The sequence below is a fragment of the Schistocerca nitens genome, chromosome 7 (genome assembly GCF_023898315.1).
Source record: "Schistocerca nitens isolate TAMUIC-IGC-003100 chromosome 7, iqSchNite1.1, whole genome shotgun sequence".
Taxonomy (NCBI): Eukaryota; Metazoa; Arthropoda; class Insecta; order Orthoptera; family Acrididae; genus Schistocerca; species Schistocerca nitens.
Window position 1 is genome coordinate 573,797,061 of NC_064620.1, and position 17,339 is coordinate 573,814,399.

Consider the following 17,339-nt stretch of genomic DNA (forward strand, 5'->3'; position numbering starts at 1 on the left):
GATTTTTGGACTGGAATACAGTTTCATATGAGTATTAAGAGTGTTAATCGTACTTATGTACAATCTGGCACACACACCTTTTGTGTCGTCACTCCACTTCTGTGGTCTTCAATTCAGCTCCTTTTTCTCGTTCCTGTAGTAAGTGACACACATATCGGTGTGTGGAATGTCACTTGGTTGCATATTCTAAATAATATAAATGTACGCATTTTGGAAACAGAAACAAAAACACCAAACCGGCTGCAAGAAGCGAGTCGGAACACGCAGGTGGTACAACGAGTTAGCTCAACACGCAACTTAGACAGTCAAAATACCAGCAGGTCAATGATACTTCACAGTGGCAAGCAACGTCAGATGCCATGTGACTGTCTGTTTACAGTTGTATAATCTTGTGTTCAAGATCAGGAGCAACTAAAAACAGGTTGTTTATCCCAGACCATGTGATGTGTCGGAGAACAATGATGTGGTGTTGCCTGTGTCTTATCTGACAGAAGAGAAACATATAATTAGCACATGTGCACACGCACGATGACTAGAAGTAAAGGAACCTTGAAGAGAGGCCAGGAGTGATGTAATTACCCGACGTCACGATGGTAGCAGTAGCAAAGTTTCCTTATATAAGGAAATCCTCGGCTTGTAACCGCTTCTATTGTGTCCATCTTTGCTCGCGGCTCCTAGCGCTGCAACGAGGGAAAGACGAACGTTGCCGTTAGTTGCACCCTCTGGTCACAGAGGAAGGGGACTTTGGAACCAAACGCCTACAATTAGTAATCGTAAGTGGAGATTTAATTTACGTTTAGTTGTTAAGCGGAGTATAATATCGTATCTCTCGCGCCAAAACTACACTCCTGGAAATGGAAAAAAGAACACATTGACACCGGTGTGTCAGACCCACCATACTTGCTCCGGACACTGCGAGAGGGCTGTACAAGCAATGATCACACGCACGGCACAGCGGACACACCAGGAACCGCGGTGTTGGCCGTCGAATGGCGCTAGCTGCGCAGCATTTGTGCACCGCCGCCGTCAGTGTCAGCCAGTTTGCCGTGGCATACGGAGCTCCATCGCAGTCTTTAACACTGGTAGCATGCCGCGACAGCGTGGACGTGAACCGTATGTGCAGTTGACGGACTTTGAGCGATGGCGTATAGTGGGCATGCGGGAGGCCGGGTGGACGTACCGCCGAATTGCTCAACACGTGGGGCGTGAGGTCTCCACAGTACATCGATGTTGTCGCAGTGGTCGGCGGAAGGTGCACGTGCCCGTCGACCTGGGACCGGACCGCAGCGACGCACGGATGCACGCCAAGACCGTAGGATCCTACGCAGTGCCGTAGGGGGCCGCACCGCCACTTCCCAGCAAATTAGGGACACTGTTGCTCCTGGGGTATCGGCGAGGACCATTCGCAACCGTCTCCATGAAGCTGGGCTACGGTCCCGCACACCGTTAGGCCGTCTTCCGCTCACGCCCCAACATCGTGCAGCCCGCCTCCAGTGGTGTCGCGACAGGCGTGAATGGAGGGACGAATGGAGACGTGTCGTCTTCAGCGATGAGAGTCGCTTCTGCCTTGGTGCCAATGATGGTCGTATGCGTGTTTGGTGCCGTGCAGGTGAGCGCCACAATCAGGACTGCATACGACCGAGGCACACAGGGCCAACACCCGGCATCATGGTGTGGGGAGCGATCTCCTACACTGGCCGTACACCACTGGTGATCGTCGAGGGGACACTGAATAGTGCACGGTACATCCAAACCGTCATCGAACCCATCGTTCTACCATTCCTAGACCGGCAAGGGAACTTGCTGTTCCAACAGGACAATGCACGTCCGCATGTATCCCGTGCCACCCAACGTGCTCTAGAAGGTGTAAGTCAACTACCCTGGCCAGCAAGATCTCCGGATCTGTCCCCGATTGAGCGTGTTTGGGACTGGATGAAGCGTCGTCTCAAGCGGTCTGCACGTCCAGCACGAACGCTGGTCCAACTGAGGCGCCAGGTGGAAATGGCATGGCAAGCCGTTCCACAGGACTACATCCAGCATCTCTACGATCGTCTCCATGGGAGAATAGCAGCCTGCATTGCTGCGAAAGGTGGATATACACTGTACTAGTGCCGACATTGTGCATGCTCTGTTGCCTGTGTCTATGTGCCTGTGGTTCTGTCAGTGTGATAATGTGATGTATCTGACCCCAGGAATGTGTCAATAAAGTTTCCCCTTCCTGGGACAATGAATTCACGGTGTTCTTATTTCAATTTCCAGGAGTGTATGATTGTGCATCGGAGAGTGTCATGTTCCGTGTTGTTTGTTGTGGCAAAACCATGAGTAAATTGCCTTGGTAGTGCAGGGAAAATGCAAGGTACATTATCACGAAAGTGTAAAATTTGCGTATTTTGCAACACCACAGTGGTGAATGTACCGCATTCGTGATTTTGGTACCACGTTAGGAGCTTCCTGTGCGTTGTGCAAACATGAATGTGCAACATCTACAAATTTTCTTACGTGCGACTACAATTGCGCATTTCATTATTTACGCCTTTCGCTCGTAACAATGTGCATATAAACCGAGAACGAAATGATGTAGTAGTTATGTGGTCATAACAATCGTTTGAAGAGAAGAGATCTGTGTCAAAAGAAACACAGTAAGAACACAATGCTAGTACAAAGTGATGCATGTTCTGTGGCCGTAAATTTTGATCTACAACGCACGTTAAACAATCCGAATTCACCTTGTGCTCAAATGTTCTACGTGAGAAAACGACAGAGTATAATTTGACTATACACAATCTGGGAAATCAAGAAGGCACATGGTACTTGTGGAATGAGACAGCCGGTAAAAGAGGAGCGATTGAAATTCCCACATTGTTTATGATTACGTTATGGCCATTCCAGATACTACCCAAGTGAAGATGGATGGATGTGCGACCAGCAGAACAACTCTGGCTCGTATCTGTGTGTACTGATCTGTTCAAGAACCATCCAAACTGACAGTCAAATTATCATGCAGTTTTTGAAACATGTCAAACGAAAATGGAAAGCGACTTCATTCAATCACGAGAGAGAAAAAGTATGTAGATGTAGAACCTTGGAGGATGGGCATAAGTCTCCCAAGCTGCAAGAACAATCCTTGCCCTTTCGTCATCCGTACTACGCTAAGCGACGATGTTTGAACTTTAAAAATGACCCTAAAAACATCCTCAAATTTTCAGTACACAATGTCTGCCTTCCCTGTTATCAATGAAACAAACCTCTTTCACTTTTTTATAAGCGAGAATTTGAAACGTACCTTTAGGGGAGTAAACCTGAAAGTGCCAGCCTTCGGCAAATACGTTTCGTCCCAAGGTATACACGAAAAAAAGTTCTGTAATTGCAAGATCTTCTCATAATGTGTGAGCAACAGATGATTAGGCGGGAATATCATGATTATTACAGCAGTTCGTTGAACGATCAAACTGCCACACTGTCTGAAACAGATATTGAAGAGGAATCTGACGCACATTAAATGTTTCTGTGGATTAGGTTGTTTATTTACTAGTTTAGTGGCTGATTCAATCTTTGTTTTGTAATTTGTCTTATCTATTTTAAGCAATAAAATTGTAATTAGTGTCTACTCTGTCTGATTTACTTCTAGTACGTATGTGAAATTCAGTATGTATTTATAATTCCAGAAACAAGAAAGTGCAGTTACCTTCATCCTCTACAAGTAGAGGGATGTATGATTGTTGTTGTTGTTGTGGTCTTCAGTCCTGAGACTGGTTTGATGCAGTATGTATGATTATGAAACTCAAATTCAAAATTTTTAAATACGGTAACAGTAAATCAGACACAAATCGATTTCTTAAATCAGTGTAGTTGATTTTTAAGACTCTATGAAACATTCAATCGCCTGCATCTCAAAAATAATATAATACACGTTTTTTATGAAGGGGACGAATTGCTTCTGCTGACAAAGTACTGGAACAACAGTATCTTAGTTTTAAAATACGTAGGATATCCCTTAAGCCTTATTCCGATTTCAAGCCGTAATATTTTTCATTAACAACAGTTTCGTGTTAAAAAGGTTGTACACTTAATATTTAAAGTAGTCGATCACAAGAAGGAAATTTGGCCGGCCGAAGTGGCCGTGCGGTTAAAGGCGCTGCAGTCTGGAACCGCAGGACCGCTACGGTCGCAGGTTCGAATCCTGCCTCGGGCATGGATGTTTGTGATTTCCTTAGGTTAGTTAGGTTTAACTAGTTCTAAGTTCTAGGGGACTAATGACCTCAGCAGTTGAGTCCCATAGTGCTCAGAGCCATTAGAACCATTTAGAAGGAAATTTGGAACTCTAAGAATAAATATAAAACTACGTGGTCAATTGTGAAACTATTGTCAGTGCTGTAGACGGATGCTCGATATGTTACACATACACTCCTGGAAATGGAAAAAAGAACACATTGACACCGGTGTGTCAGACCCACCATACTTGCTCCGGACACTGCGAGAGGGCTGTACAAGCAATGATCACACGCACGGCACAGCGGACACACCAGGAACCGCGGTGTTGGCCGTCGAATGGCGCTAGCTGCGCAGCATTTGTGCACCGCCGCCGTCAGTGTCAGCCAGTTTGCCGTGGCATACGGAGCTCCATCGCAGTCTTTAACACTGGTAGCATGCCGCGACAGCGTGGACGTGAACCGTATGTGCAGTTGACGGACTTTGAGCGATGGCGTATAGTGGGCATGCGGGAGGCCGGGTGGACGTACCGCCGAATTGCTCAACACGTGGGGCGTGAGGTCTCCACAGTACATCGATGTTGTCGCCAGTGGTCGGCGGAAGGTGTACGTGCCCGTCGACCTGGGACCGGACCGCAGCGACGCACGGATGCACGCCAAGACCGTAGGATCCTACGCAGTGCCGTAGGGGACCGCACCGCCACTTCCCAGCAAATTAGGGACACTGTTGCTCCTGGGGTATCGGCGAGGACCATTCGCAACCGTCTCCATGAAGCTGGGCTACGGTCCCGCACACCGTTAGGCCGTCTTCCGCTCACGCCCCAACATCGTGCAGCCCGCCTCCAGTGGTGTCGCGACAGGCGTGAATGGAGGGACGAATGGAGACGTGTCGTCTTCAGCGATGAGAGTCGCTTCTGCCTTGGTGCCAATGATGGTCGTATGCGTGTTTGGCGCCGTGCAGGTGAGCGCCACAATCAGGACTGCATACGACCGAGGCACACAGGGCCAACACCCGGCATCATGGTGTGGGGAGCGATCTCCTACACTGGCCGTACACCACTGGTGATCGTCGAGGGGACACTGAATAGTGCACGGTACATCCAAACCGTCATCGAACCCATCGTTCTACCATTCCTAGACCGGCAAGGGAACTTGCTGTTCCAACAGGACAATGCACGTCCGCATGTATCCCGTGCCACCCAACGTGCTCTAGAAGGTGTAAGTCAACTACCCTGGCCAGCAAGATCTCCGGATCTGTCCCCCATTGAGCATGTTTGGGACTGGATGAAGCGTCGTCTCACGCGGTCTGCACGTCCAGCACGAACGCTGGTCCAACTGAGGCGCCAGGTGGAAATGGCATGGCAAGCCGTTCCACAGGACTACATCCAGCATCTCTACGATCGTCTCCATGGGAGAATAGCAGCCTGCATTGCTGCGAAAGGTGGATATACACTGTACTAGTGCCAACATTGTGCATGCTCTGTTGCCTGTGTCTATGTGCCTGTGGTTCTGTCAGTGTGATAATGTGATGTATCTGACCCCAGGAATGTGTCAATAAAGTTTCCCCTTCCTGGGACAATGAATTCACGGTGTTCTTATTTCAATTTCCAGGAGTGTATTTTGTGAGAGCATAACACTGTACAAAAAATTTAATACTCATTTCGTGTTAACACTCGTAGTTAGCAATTTAAATAATGATTATACTGGTACCGGCAAGTATACAGAAGTTTAACAGTTCGATGATCCAAAGGAAACAGGCTAGTAGGAAATTGGAGCAATTATTATGACTCACAAGAGTAAAGAATGACTCGCGTGGAACAATATATGTCTGGTTAATAAAGATCGTTGCAAGGCATATCATCACACTATTCTGTCATCTTCAGAATACGTCTTTCGAGTGAATTAATTTTCGACGTAGATGAGAAGCACTTTACCACACAGGAAAAAGAAAAAAAATGTGTTGTAGGTGGTGTGTGAAAGAAAAGTAACATCTCAGTACATAGAATTACAGACGGATTTGCGTTTTGCCTCCAATAAAGTGTGATAAACAATAAATACAAGTTATTCGTTCGGGTGTGTGGTACTATTTGGGCCAAAAGATAAGGTGAAGAGAGTACCTTGTTTTACTGAACAAAATTTTTTGACTTTCTGGACCAAGATATACCTTTACAGAGTTTGGAGCAGTACGGGATCAATGAAAAATCTCATAAATGGTTCTATTTTTATCTTCGTATCTAGTAACTAAAAACTCTGGTGTCAACAAATAAGGAGAAAACTTGACTGTCTGCTCTCTGATGCAAACAGGTCCGAGGAGAAGTACATATTTTGTAAACCCTCGTCGCCAGTTCTGTAAAGGCCTCGTCGCTACTGCTGTGGTGGCTAAGTTGCCATTTTTGTTACGGTAGGCCGAGCTTGTGAGTTCTTGGAACGGCTTCTGGTGCAGTACACCGCTAGAACAATTTCTCCCTGCCACTATTACACAGCTATGCCCCAGGGTCAGGCAACAGGAAAGGAGAACGAAGGTTCTACAACACTCCAACAAATTAGTAACAAAGTCAAACAAATGAGCTAAAAAGATTTACTTATCTTTGTGACTTGTTGAATGATTAAGTCTACAACACTGCTTGTAATATAGCACAAAAAAGGCCCTCAATGGCTAAGTGCAAATAATCGTAGGTAAACTTTACAGTATATAGCAAATGCAGTTCACTTCTAAGAGTTCAGTAAACGACGTTCCCCGTCTAAGTCAGCCCCGGACGACGATCTATAACCAAGTGGGCGAGAGGTGATCTTCTGAGTAGGCTTCTATCCGTTGTCGCCCGGTTTTTGGCGGATTGTACTCGGCCGGCAATTGGTCGAGGCGAAGTCGATGTCTTCATCCTTAGTGCCGCCTGTGGCGCTGGTGGAACTCGCCCAAGTGGCGAGTCTCTATGGCTCTGGCACCAGCTCACATCTTTGCGCCTGTGGTGATTTTCTCCTGGCTGTGTTCAAAAAATGGTTCAAATGGGTCTGAGCACTATGGGACTTAACATCTGAGGTCTCAGTCTCCTAGAACTTAGAACTATTTATTTATTTAAATGTCAAGTTCCGTAGGACCAAATTGAGGAGCAAATCTCCTCCTAACTAACCTAAGGACATCTCACACACCCATGCCCGGGGCAGAATTCGAACCTGCGACCGTAGCGGTCGCGTGGTTCCAGACTGTAGCGCCTAGAACCGCTCGGCCACCACGGCCGGCTCCTGGCTGTGTCTTGTTCGGGCGACACAGTAATATATACTGAAGGAAAAGAAATCCCAGCACCAAGAAGGCGTTGTGCGAGATAAACGAAAGTTGTTAGGCGCTTTTCTACATCTGAAAGATATCTATTCAAACTAAGAGTGGCGCTAGTATCGCCAGGTTAGCTTTAAATACGCGCTGTAATGATCATTAGCGCTATTTACCTTGGGGATTGGACGTAGTGAGTTGATGTCAGTTTCGAATGATTTTAAGATGACGAAGACGTCATTATCAACAGTCTCTGAGTTTGAACGAGTTCGTGTACTAGTGCTACGAGGATGTTCCTACGGCAATATTGTACACTATTGGCCATTAAAATTGCTACACCAAGAAGAAATGCAGATGATAAACGGGTATTCATTGGACAAATATATTATACTAGAACTGACATGTGATTACATTTTCACGCAATTTGGGTGCATAGATCCTGAGAAATCAGTACCCAGAACAACCACCTCTGGCCGTAATAACGGCCTTGATACGCCTTTGCATTGAGTCACACAGAGCTCGGATGGCGTGTACAGGTACAGCTGCCCATGCAGTTTCAACACGATACCTCAGTTCATCAACAGTAGTGACTGGCGTATTGTGACGAGCCAGTTGCTCGGCCACCATTGACCAGACGTTTTCAATTGGTGGGAGATCTGGAGAATGTGCTGGCCAGGGCAGCAGTCGAACATTTTCTGTATCCAGAAAGGCCCGTACAGGACCTGCAAGATGCAGTTGTGCATTATCCTGCTGAAATGTAGGGTTTCGCAGGGATCGAATGAAGGGTAGAGCCACGGGTCGTAACACATCTTAAATGTAACGTCCACTGTTCAAAGTGCCGTCAATGCGAACAAAGGTGACCGAGACGTGTAACCAATGGCACCACATACCATCACGCCGGGTGATTCGTCAGTATTGCGATGACGAATACACGCTTCCAATGTGTGTTCACCGCGATGTCACCAAACACGGATGCGACCATCAGGATGCTGTAAACAGAACCTGGATTCATCCGAAAAAATTACGTTTTGCCATTCGTGCACCCAGGTTCGTCGTTGTGTTCACCATCACAGGCGCTCCTGTCTGTGATGCAGCGGCGAGGGTAACCGCAGCCATGGTCTCCGAGCTGATAGTCCATGCTGCTGGAAACGTCGTCGAACTGTTCGTGCATATTGCATATTGTACACTACTGGCCATTAAAATTGCTACACCAAGAAGAAATGCAGATGATAAACGGGTATTCATTGGACAAATATATTATACTAGAACTGACATGTGATTACATTTTCACGCAATTTGGGTGCATAGATCCTGAGAAATCAGTACCCAGAACAACCACCACTGGCCGTAATATGGCACCACATACCATCACGCCGGGTGATTCGTCAGTATTGCGATGACGAATACACGCTTCCAATGTGTATTCACCGCGATGTCGCCAAACACGGATGCGACCATCAGGATGCTGTAAACAGAACCTGGATTCATCTGAAAAAATTACGTTTTGCCATTCGTGCACCCAGGTTCGTCGTTGTGTTCACCATCGCAGGCGCTCCCGTCTGTGATGCAGCGGCGAGGGTAACCGCAGCCATGGTCTCCGAGCTGATAGTCCATGCTGCTGGAAACGTTCGTGCATATGGTTGTTGTCTTGTAAGCGTCCCCATCTGTTGACTCAGGGATCGAGATGTGGCTGCACGATCCGTTACAGCCATGCGGATAAGATGCCTGTCATCTCGACTGATAGTGATGCGAGGCCGTTGGGATCCAGCACGGAGTTCCGTATTAGCCTCCTGAACCCGCCGATTCCTCATTCTGCTAACAGTCATTGGATCTCGACCAACGCGAGCGCCAATGTGGCGATACGATAAATCGGAATCGCCATAGGCTTCAGTCCGCCCTTATCAAAGTCGGAAATGTGATGGTACGCATTTCTCCTCCTTACACGAGGCATCACAACAACGTTTCACCAGGCAACGCCGGTCAACTGCTGTTTGTGTATTAGAAATCGGTTGGAAACTTTCCTCTTGTAAGCACGTTGTAGGTGTCGCCACCGGCGCCAACGTTGTGTGAATGCTCTGAAAAGATTTGCATATCACAGCATCGTCTTCCTGTCGGCTAAATTTCGCGTCTGTAGCATGTCATCTTCGTGGTGTAGCAATTTTAATGGCCAGTAGTGTAGAAGGACTTAGCGGGCTCCGACTGGCCGCTTGGCACTAACGAGAGGGAAGACGGCCGTATTCGGTGTATGGCTGTCGAGCAATATATTGCGTCTGCAGCAGCAATTCGAGCAGCGGTTGGCACCACAGAGACACAACGAAGTGTTAAAAATCGGTTACTTCAAGGACAGATCCGAGCCAACAACACTGTAGCGTACATTCCACCGACCCCAAACCAACGCCATTTGCGACTTCAGTGGTGTCAAGCGAGACCTCATTGGAGGGCAAGGGGCGACCTGTTGTGTTTTCCGATGAAAGCTGGTTGTGCCCCGGTGCCAGTGTTGGTTAGAAGGAGGGCAGTTGAGGGACTGCAAGCAACCTGTCCATGTGCTAGAAATACCGGATCTGCAACCGGGTTTATGGTCTGGAGTGTGATTTCGTATGACAGCAGGAGCACTCTCGTCGTCATTGCACGCACCCTGACTGCAAGTTTGTACGTCAGTTCGGTGATTCGACCTGTTGTGCTGCCATTCATGAGCAGAATTCCATGAAGTGTTTTCCAACAGGATAACGCTCGCCCACATACCGCTGTTGTAACCCAACACGGTCTACAGAGCGTTGACATGTTGTCTCGACCTGGTTCAAATGGTTCAAATGGCTCTGAGCACTATGGGACTCAACATCTGAGGTCATCAGTCCCCTAGAACTTAGAACTACTTAAACCTAACTAACCTAGGGACATCACACACATCCATGTCCGAGGAAGGATTCGAACCTGCGACCGTAGCGGTCGCGCGGTTCCAGACTGAAACGCCTAGAACCGCTCGGCCACACTGGCCGGCTGTCTCGACCTGGTCGATCACCAGATATGTCTCCAGTCGAGCATACATATCATATCATCGGTCGATAACTCCAGCGTTATCCACAACCAGTATTTAACTGTCCGTGTATTGATCGACCAAGTGCAACAGTCATAGAACTCCATCCTACAAACTGACGTCCGGCAATTCTATAGCACAGTGCGTGTACGTTTGCATTCTGGCATTCATCGATTATTAACCTACCATCATTTGACATTTACAATGTGTTTTCTCGCGCTTACATTAACCTGTGATCTCTCAACATTAACCACTTAAATATATTACGTAGACAAATGTATTCCTGTAATTTCATTACTCTACATTAATTATTTCTTGCTGTTGGGGTCTTTTCCATACCCTATCTGCCATCTTAACAGATGAAATGTTCTGTTTATTTAGCATAAGTTTCTCTTTTGTATTCTCCATACTCTTACGGAAAAAATAAAAGGTTCAAATGGCTCTGAGCACTATGCGACTTAACGTCTGAGGTCATCGGTCGCCTACAACTTAGAACAAATTAAACCTAACTAACCTAAGGACATCACACACATCCATGCCCGAGGCAGGATTCGAACCTGCGACCGTAGCGGTCGCTCGGCTCCAGACTGTAGCGACTAGAACCGCACGGCTACTTCGGCCGGCCACTCTTACCGATTGCAGTTGTTTCTCGCATTATATTCTCATTGCATTTTCTCACACTTTCTTGGTGACATGTCTTACTAATTTTGTTTAACGAAACGTATTCTAATTCCAATAACTGTTTACTTGAAACATTCGCTTACTCTTTAATAGACACCTCGTCCGTCTGGGGGTTTTATTTTCTTTTATTTTCTTCATAAATAATATCTTACACTTTTTGTTGTTTGAATAAATATTTATGTTATGCGCTGTCCAATGTCTCTTGTTTCTATGTTTCTTCTTTTCTCAACATTTTCTGTAGACCTTCTGTGACTTATTTGTCCCAAAGTGCAAGTCAGTTGGTCACATCGAATCCGAGGAAACAATTAACAGGATTAAAAATAAATCTACATCAACATCTACATCAACATGGATACTCTGCAAATCACATTTGAGTGCCTGGCAGAGGGTTCATCGAACCACCTACACAATTCTCTATTATTCCAATCTCGTATAGCGCACGGAAAGAACGAACACCTATGTATTTCCGTACGAGCTCTGATTTACCTTATTTTATCGTGGTGGTCGTTCTGCCCTATGTAGGTACGTGTCAACAAAATATTTTGGCATTCGGAGGAGAAAGTTGGTGATTGGAATTTCCTGAGAAGATTCCGTCGCAACGAAAAACGCCTTTCTTTTAATGATTTCCAGTCCAAATCCTGTGTCATTTCTGTGACTCTCCCATATTTCGCGATAATACAAAACGAGCTGCCTTTCTTTGAACTTTTTCGATGTACTCCGTCAGTCCTATCTGGTAAGGATCCCACACCGCGCAGCAGTATTCTAAAACATGACGGACAAGCGTAGTGTAGGCAGTCTCCTTAGTAAGTCTGTTACATTTTCTAAGTGTCCTACCAATAAAATACAGCCTTTGGTTAGCCTTCCCCACAATATTTTCAATGTGTTATTTCCAATTTAAGTTGTTCGTAATTGTAATTCCTAGGTATTTGGTTGAATTTACGGCTTTTAGATTAGACTGATTTATCGTGTAACCGAAGTTTAACGAGTTCCTTTTAGCACTCATGTGGATGACCTCACACTTTTCGTTATTTAGTGTCAACTGCCACTTTTCGCACCATTCAGATATTTTTTCTAAATCATTTTGCAGTTTGTTTTGATCATCTGATGACTTTATTAGTCGATAAACGACAGCGTCACCTGCAAACAACCGAAGACGGCTGCTCAGATTGTCTCCCAAATTGTTTGTATAGATAAGGAACAGCAGAGGGCCTATAGCACTACCTTGGGGAACGCTAGAAATCACTTATGTTTTACTCGATGACTTTCCGTCAATTACTACGAACTGTGACCTCTCTGGCAGGAAATCACGTAACTGAGGCGATATTCCATAAGCACGCAATTTCACTATGAGCCGCTTGTGTGGTACAGTGTCAGCCTTCCGGACATCTAGGAATACGGAATCGATCTGAAAACCCTTGTCAATAGCACTCAGCACTTCATGCGAATAAAGAGATAGTTGTGTTTCACAGGAACGATGTTTTCTAAGCCCATGTCGATTGTGTGTCAATAGACCGTTTCCTACGAGGTAATTCATAATGTTCGAACACATTATATGTTCTAAAATCCTGCTGCATATCGACGCTAACGATATGGGGCTGTAATTTAGTGGATTACTCCTACTACCTTTCTTGAATACTGGTGTGACCTGTGCAACTTTCCAGTCTTTGGGTACGGATCTTTCGTCGAGCGAACTGTTGTATATGATTGTTAAGTATGGAGCTAATGCATCAGCATACTTCGAAAGAAACCTAATTTGTGCCGCTAACATACTTCACATACGACAAGAATCTCTTTGGATTTTCTGCCAGGTTTCGAGACAAAGTTTCGTTGTGGAAACTGTTATAGGCGTCTCGCATTGAACTCCCCTCTAAGTTTCGAGCTTCTGTAAAGGATCGCCAGTCTTGGGGATTTTGCGTCTGTTTAAATTTGGCATGTTTGTTTCGTTGTTTCTGCAACGGTGTTCTAACCCGTTTTGTGTACTAAGGAGGATCAGCTCCGCCGTTCGTTAGTTTATTTGGAATAAACCTCTCAATTGCTGCCGATACTGTTTCTTTGAATTTATACCACATCTGGTCCACACTTATATTATTAATTTGGAATGAGTGGAGATTGTCTCTCAGGAAGGTGTCAAGTGAATTTTTATCTGCTTCTTTCAATAGGGACATTTACGCTTATTTTTCGAGGATTTGGGGATTACAATATTCAAAAAAATGGTTCAAATGGCTTTGAGAACTATGGTACGGAACATCTGAGGTCATCAGTCCCCTAGAACTTAGAACTACTTAAACCTAACTAACCTAAGGACATCACACACATCCATGCCCGAGGCAGGATTCGAACCTGCGACCGTAGCAGTCGCGCGGTTCCAGACTGTAGCGCCCAGAACCGCTCGGCCACCAGCGCCCGGCTTACAATATTCAATCTCGCTACGACAACCCTGTATTTTATAATTCCTATATTGGTTTTGATGCTAGTTATTAACTCAGGATTATTTGTTGCTAAGAGGTCAAGTGTGTTTTCACAACCTTTTACTATTCCCAATAAATTAAAAGTTATTAAATAGTAGTTTCGCAAACATTTAAGCGTCTTCCAGTTCCTCAGCACACACATTAAGCCGACAGCTACTCTTTTCAAAATGGCTATGTAGCCGCTATTGTAACCTGTGTCTTCAAGTTATCTAAAATGTTAATTACTGGAGAAACGTACACAGAACCTTTTATGAACTTGCGCAAAAAGAAATCACATTCTGTACTTTTGTGGAAAGATGTGAAGTGTCAAATTAGGTCCCTATCACCCAAACTCATACAGAGTTGTTCGAAAGGTGACTCTCTAGCATGGAGGGCTGCAATGGTGTACCGTTTCGTTACGAAATCAAATCTAAAGCTTCCAACATTGGTTAGAAATAAAATGTTCCGTACAGAGTATTAGTTGCATAAAACAGAAAGCCATGATCAATTGATGGTTCAAATGGCTCTGAGCACTATGGGACTTAACATCTGAGATCATCAGTCCACTGGAACTTAGAACTACTTAAACCTAACTAAACTAGGGACATCACACACATCCATGCCCGAGGCAGGATTCGAACCTGCGACCGTAGCGGTCGTGCGGTTCCGGACTGAAGCGCCTATAACCGCTCGGCCACCGTGACCGGCTCAATTGATGGATTTTTTGCGTTAAACATGGATAGATGTCTTTTCTTGACAGGAAGCCATACTGTTAGCAGAATCTCTTCCATGGAGGTGAAACTGATGTTTGCCCCGTATTTACTCTTGCGCCAACCAAACTTTCGCACAATGTTGTACTTCAGACATACAGTTTCAGAAGTACTGTATCTTCCTCAGTTCTGTTCGACTACTGTTCGTCAGCAGAGTTCTTTGATGAGGAAATCTTTCTTCGCCGATGCCTGTCTGCTCTGTTGGCCTTCCTTGCTACTGTGATCCGACATAGCTTCCTCCCTACGTAGTGGAATCTTCTGTTCTTACGCTGAATTCTCCAATTCCTATGCTTGTTGCTTTCCTCTTAGCTCCATCTTTTCCTTGCTTTCGTTTGTGTTCTGGATACACCGAACGTCACGGTTATAGGTACAGGTATTATAATAATTGGTACCTTAACATGTACCAATTTAAATGCGTTAACTGTTTTTTTTTTTCTCTAGGTCTAACAGTCTTCTGCAAAAATATCACTTAATATACTACTGCTCTTTATGGGCTACGCCTGTCAGTATAGATTGCCCGTTTTGTGTCCACACGTCCACACTTCATTACCTTACCTTCTGCCTAGTGTGAAATAAACTTTAAGAGCTTGCTTCTGACTTGTGTACTTGGAGGCACTAACCAACCTAAAAATACACTCCTGGAAATTGAAATAAGAACACCGTGAATTCATTGTCCCAGGAAGGGGAAACTTTATTGACACATTCCTGGGGTCAGATACATCACATGATCACACTGACAGAACCACAGGCACATAGACACAGGCAACAGAGCATGCACAATGTCGGCACTAGTACAGTGTATATCCACCTTTCGCAGCAATGCAGGCTGCTATTCTCCCATGGAGACGATCGTAGAGATGCTGGATGTAGTCCTGTGGAACGGCTTGCCATGCCATTTCCACCTGGCGCCTCAGTTGGACCAGCGTTCGTGCTGGACGTGCAGACCGCGTGAGACGACGCTTCATCCAGTCCCAAACATGCTCAATGGGGGACAGATCCGGAGATCTTGCTGGCCAGGGTAGTTGACTTACACCTTCTAGAGCACGTTGGGTGGCACGGGATACATGCGGACGTGCATTGTCCTGTTGGAACAGCAAGTTCCCTTGCCGGTCTAGGAATGGTAGAACGATGGGTTCGATGACGGTTTGGATGTACCGTGCACTATTCAGTGTCCCCTCGACGATCACCAGTGGTGTACGGCCAGTGTAGGAGATCGCTCCCCACACCATGATGCCGGGTGTTGGCCCTGTGTGCCTCGGTCGTATGCAGTCCTGATTGTGGCGCTCACCTGCACGGCGCCAAACACGCATACGACCATCATTGGCACCAAGGCAGAAGCGACTCTCATCGCTGAAGACGACACGTCTCCATTCGTCCCTCCATTCACGCCTGTCTCGACACCACTGGAGGCGGGCTGCACGATGTTGGGGCGTGAGCGGAAGACGGCCTAACGGTGTGCGGGACCGTAGCCCAGCTTCATGGAGACGGTTGCGAATGGTCCTCGCCGATACCCCAGGAGCAACAGTGTCCCTAATTTGCTGGGAAGTGGCGGTGCGGTCCCCTACGGCACTGCGTAGGATCCTACGGTCTTGGCGTGCATCCGTGCGTCGCTGCGGTCCGGTCCCAGGTCGACGGGCACGTGCACCTTCCGCCGACCACTGGCGATAACATCGATGTACTGTGGAGACCTCACGCCCCACGTGTTGAGCAATTCGGCGGTACGTCCACCCGGCCTCCCGCATGCCCACTATACGCCCTCGCTCAAAGTCCGTCAACTGCACATACGGTTCACGTCCACGCTGTCGCGGCATGCTACCAGTGTTAAAGACTGCGATGGAGCTCCGTATGCCACGGCAAACTGGCTGACACTGACGGCGGCGGTGCACAAATGCTGCGCAGCTAGCGCCATTCGACGGCCAACACCGCGGTTCCTGGTGTGTCCGCTGTGCCGTGCGTGTGATCATTGCTTGTACAGCCCTCTCGCAGTGTCCAGAGCAAGTATGGTGGGTCTGACACACCGGTGTCAATGTGTTCTTTTTTCCATTTCCAGGAGTGTATATCACTTGCAATAGCTATAATTATTAGTGTGCATATGAAGTAAATGTTGGTGTAACGTTGTTCAGTACGCTGCCCTCAGTCATTAGCAGAAATATCTGCACTTGTACCCCTGACAACCAGTATGTAGTGTGCCAGGGTTGAAGTTTTGTCAGCGTTGCTTGCAAGCGACATTATTTGCTGACTAGTTTTGGAAGTCAAGTGAACTCTTGTTATCTGACTGTTCTGTAATGGTTCTGAAGCTGTACGCTGTTTGTTATTATCGCAACTAGATGAAGAACTGAACCGCTTTGATAACATTTGTCATTTCTGCGTATTAATAACAGTCTGTTCCAGATTACGCATTCGAATTTGAAATTGCCGTGTACCATGTGGGAAGCAGTGTAGCGATAAATAGTAACAGGGAAGCTATCTGTCATATGCTCATTACTTGAAAGTTTGGTATAGACCTCTGATTACAAAAGCACTGTATATCTAACAGCTCATATGATCATAATATTTTCCGAAGTTGAAATTTCATCTATTGATCGGAAGCAGTTTAAATTTTGTCTTTCTGGTTTTTGATTTCGTGTTTTAGGGTACGGTTGCAATGATGTATAATTATAAGCAATTAGTTTCCTTGGTAAGCTGTCATTAAAGACTACTGGACAGTTCTCTGCTTGGAATACAAGGGTAATTGCGTTCTCTGTTAGTAACACGTTCGTTGATGTAATTGAAAGAACATTTTGGGGAAACCATCTTAGTGGGAAGATAATACTTCCAGACTGATGCCATTGTGACCAGTGACTGTTATCTTGAGCTCAGAGTCTTACATAACCTTGTCTGTTTCATAACCTTGTCTGCTCTATTACGTACAGAATCGTAGAGAAATGGGTCACT

The 17,339-nt window shown here is 46.1% G+C and overlaps 1 protein-coding gene across 1 annotated transcript in view; it reads left to right on the forward strand.

The window, feature by feature from the left end:
- The first annotated feature begins 665 nt into the window (after nucleotides 1-665).
- The window catches only part of LOC126194946 (uncharacterized), a 59,595-nt gene continuing 42,921 nt past the window's right edge, over nucleotides 666-17,339 (forward strand). The window contains exon 1 of the mRNA XM_049933334.1: nucleotides 666-773. The gene's annotated coding sequence lies outside the window, so the exon portion shown is untranslated. The remainder of the gene's footprint in view (nucleotides 774-17,339) is intronic.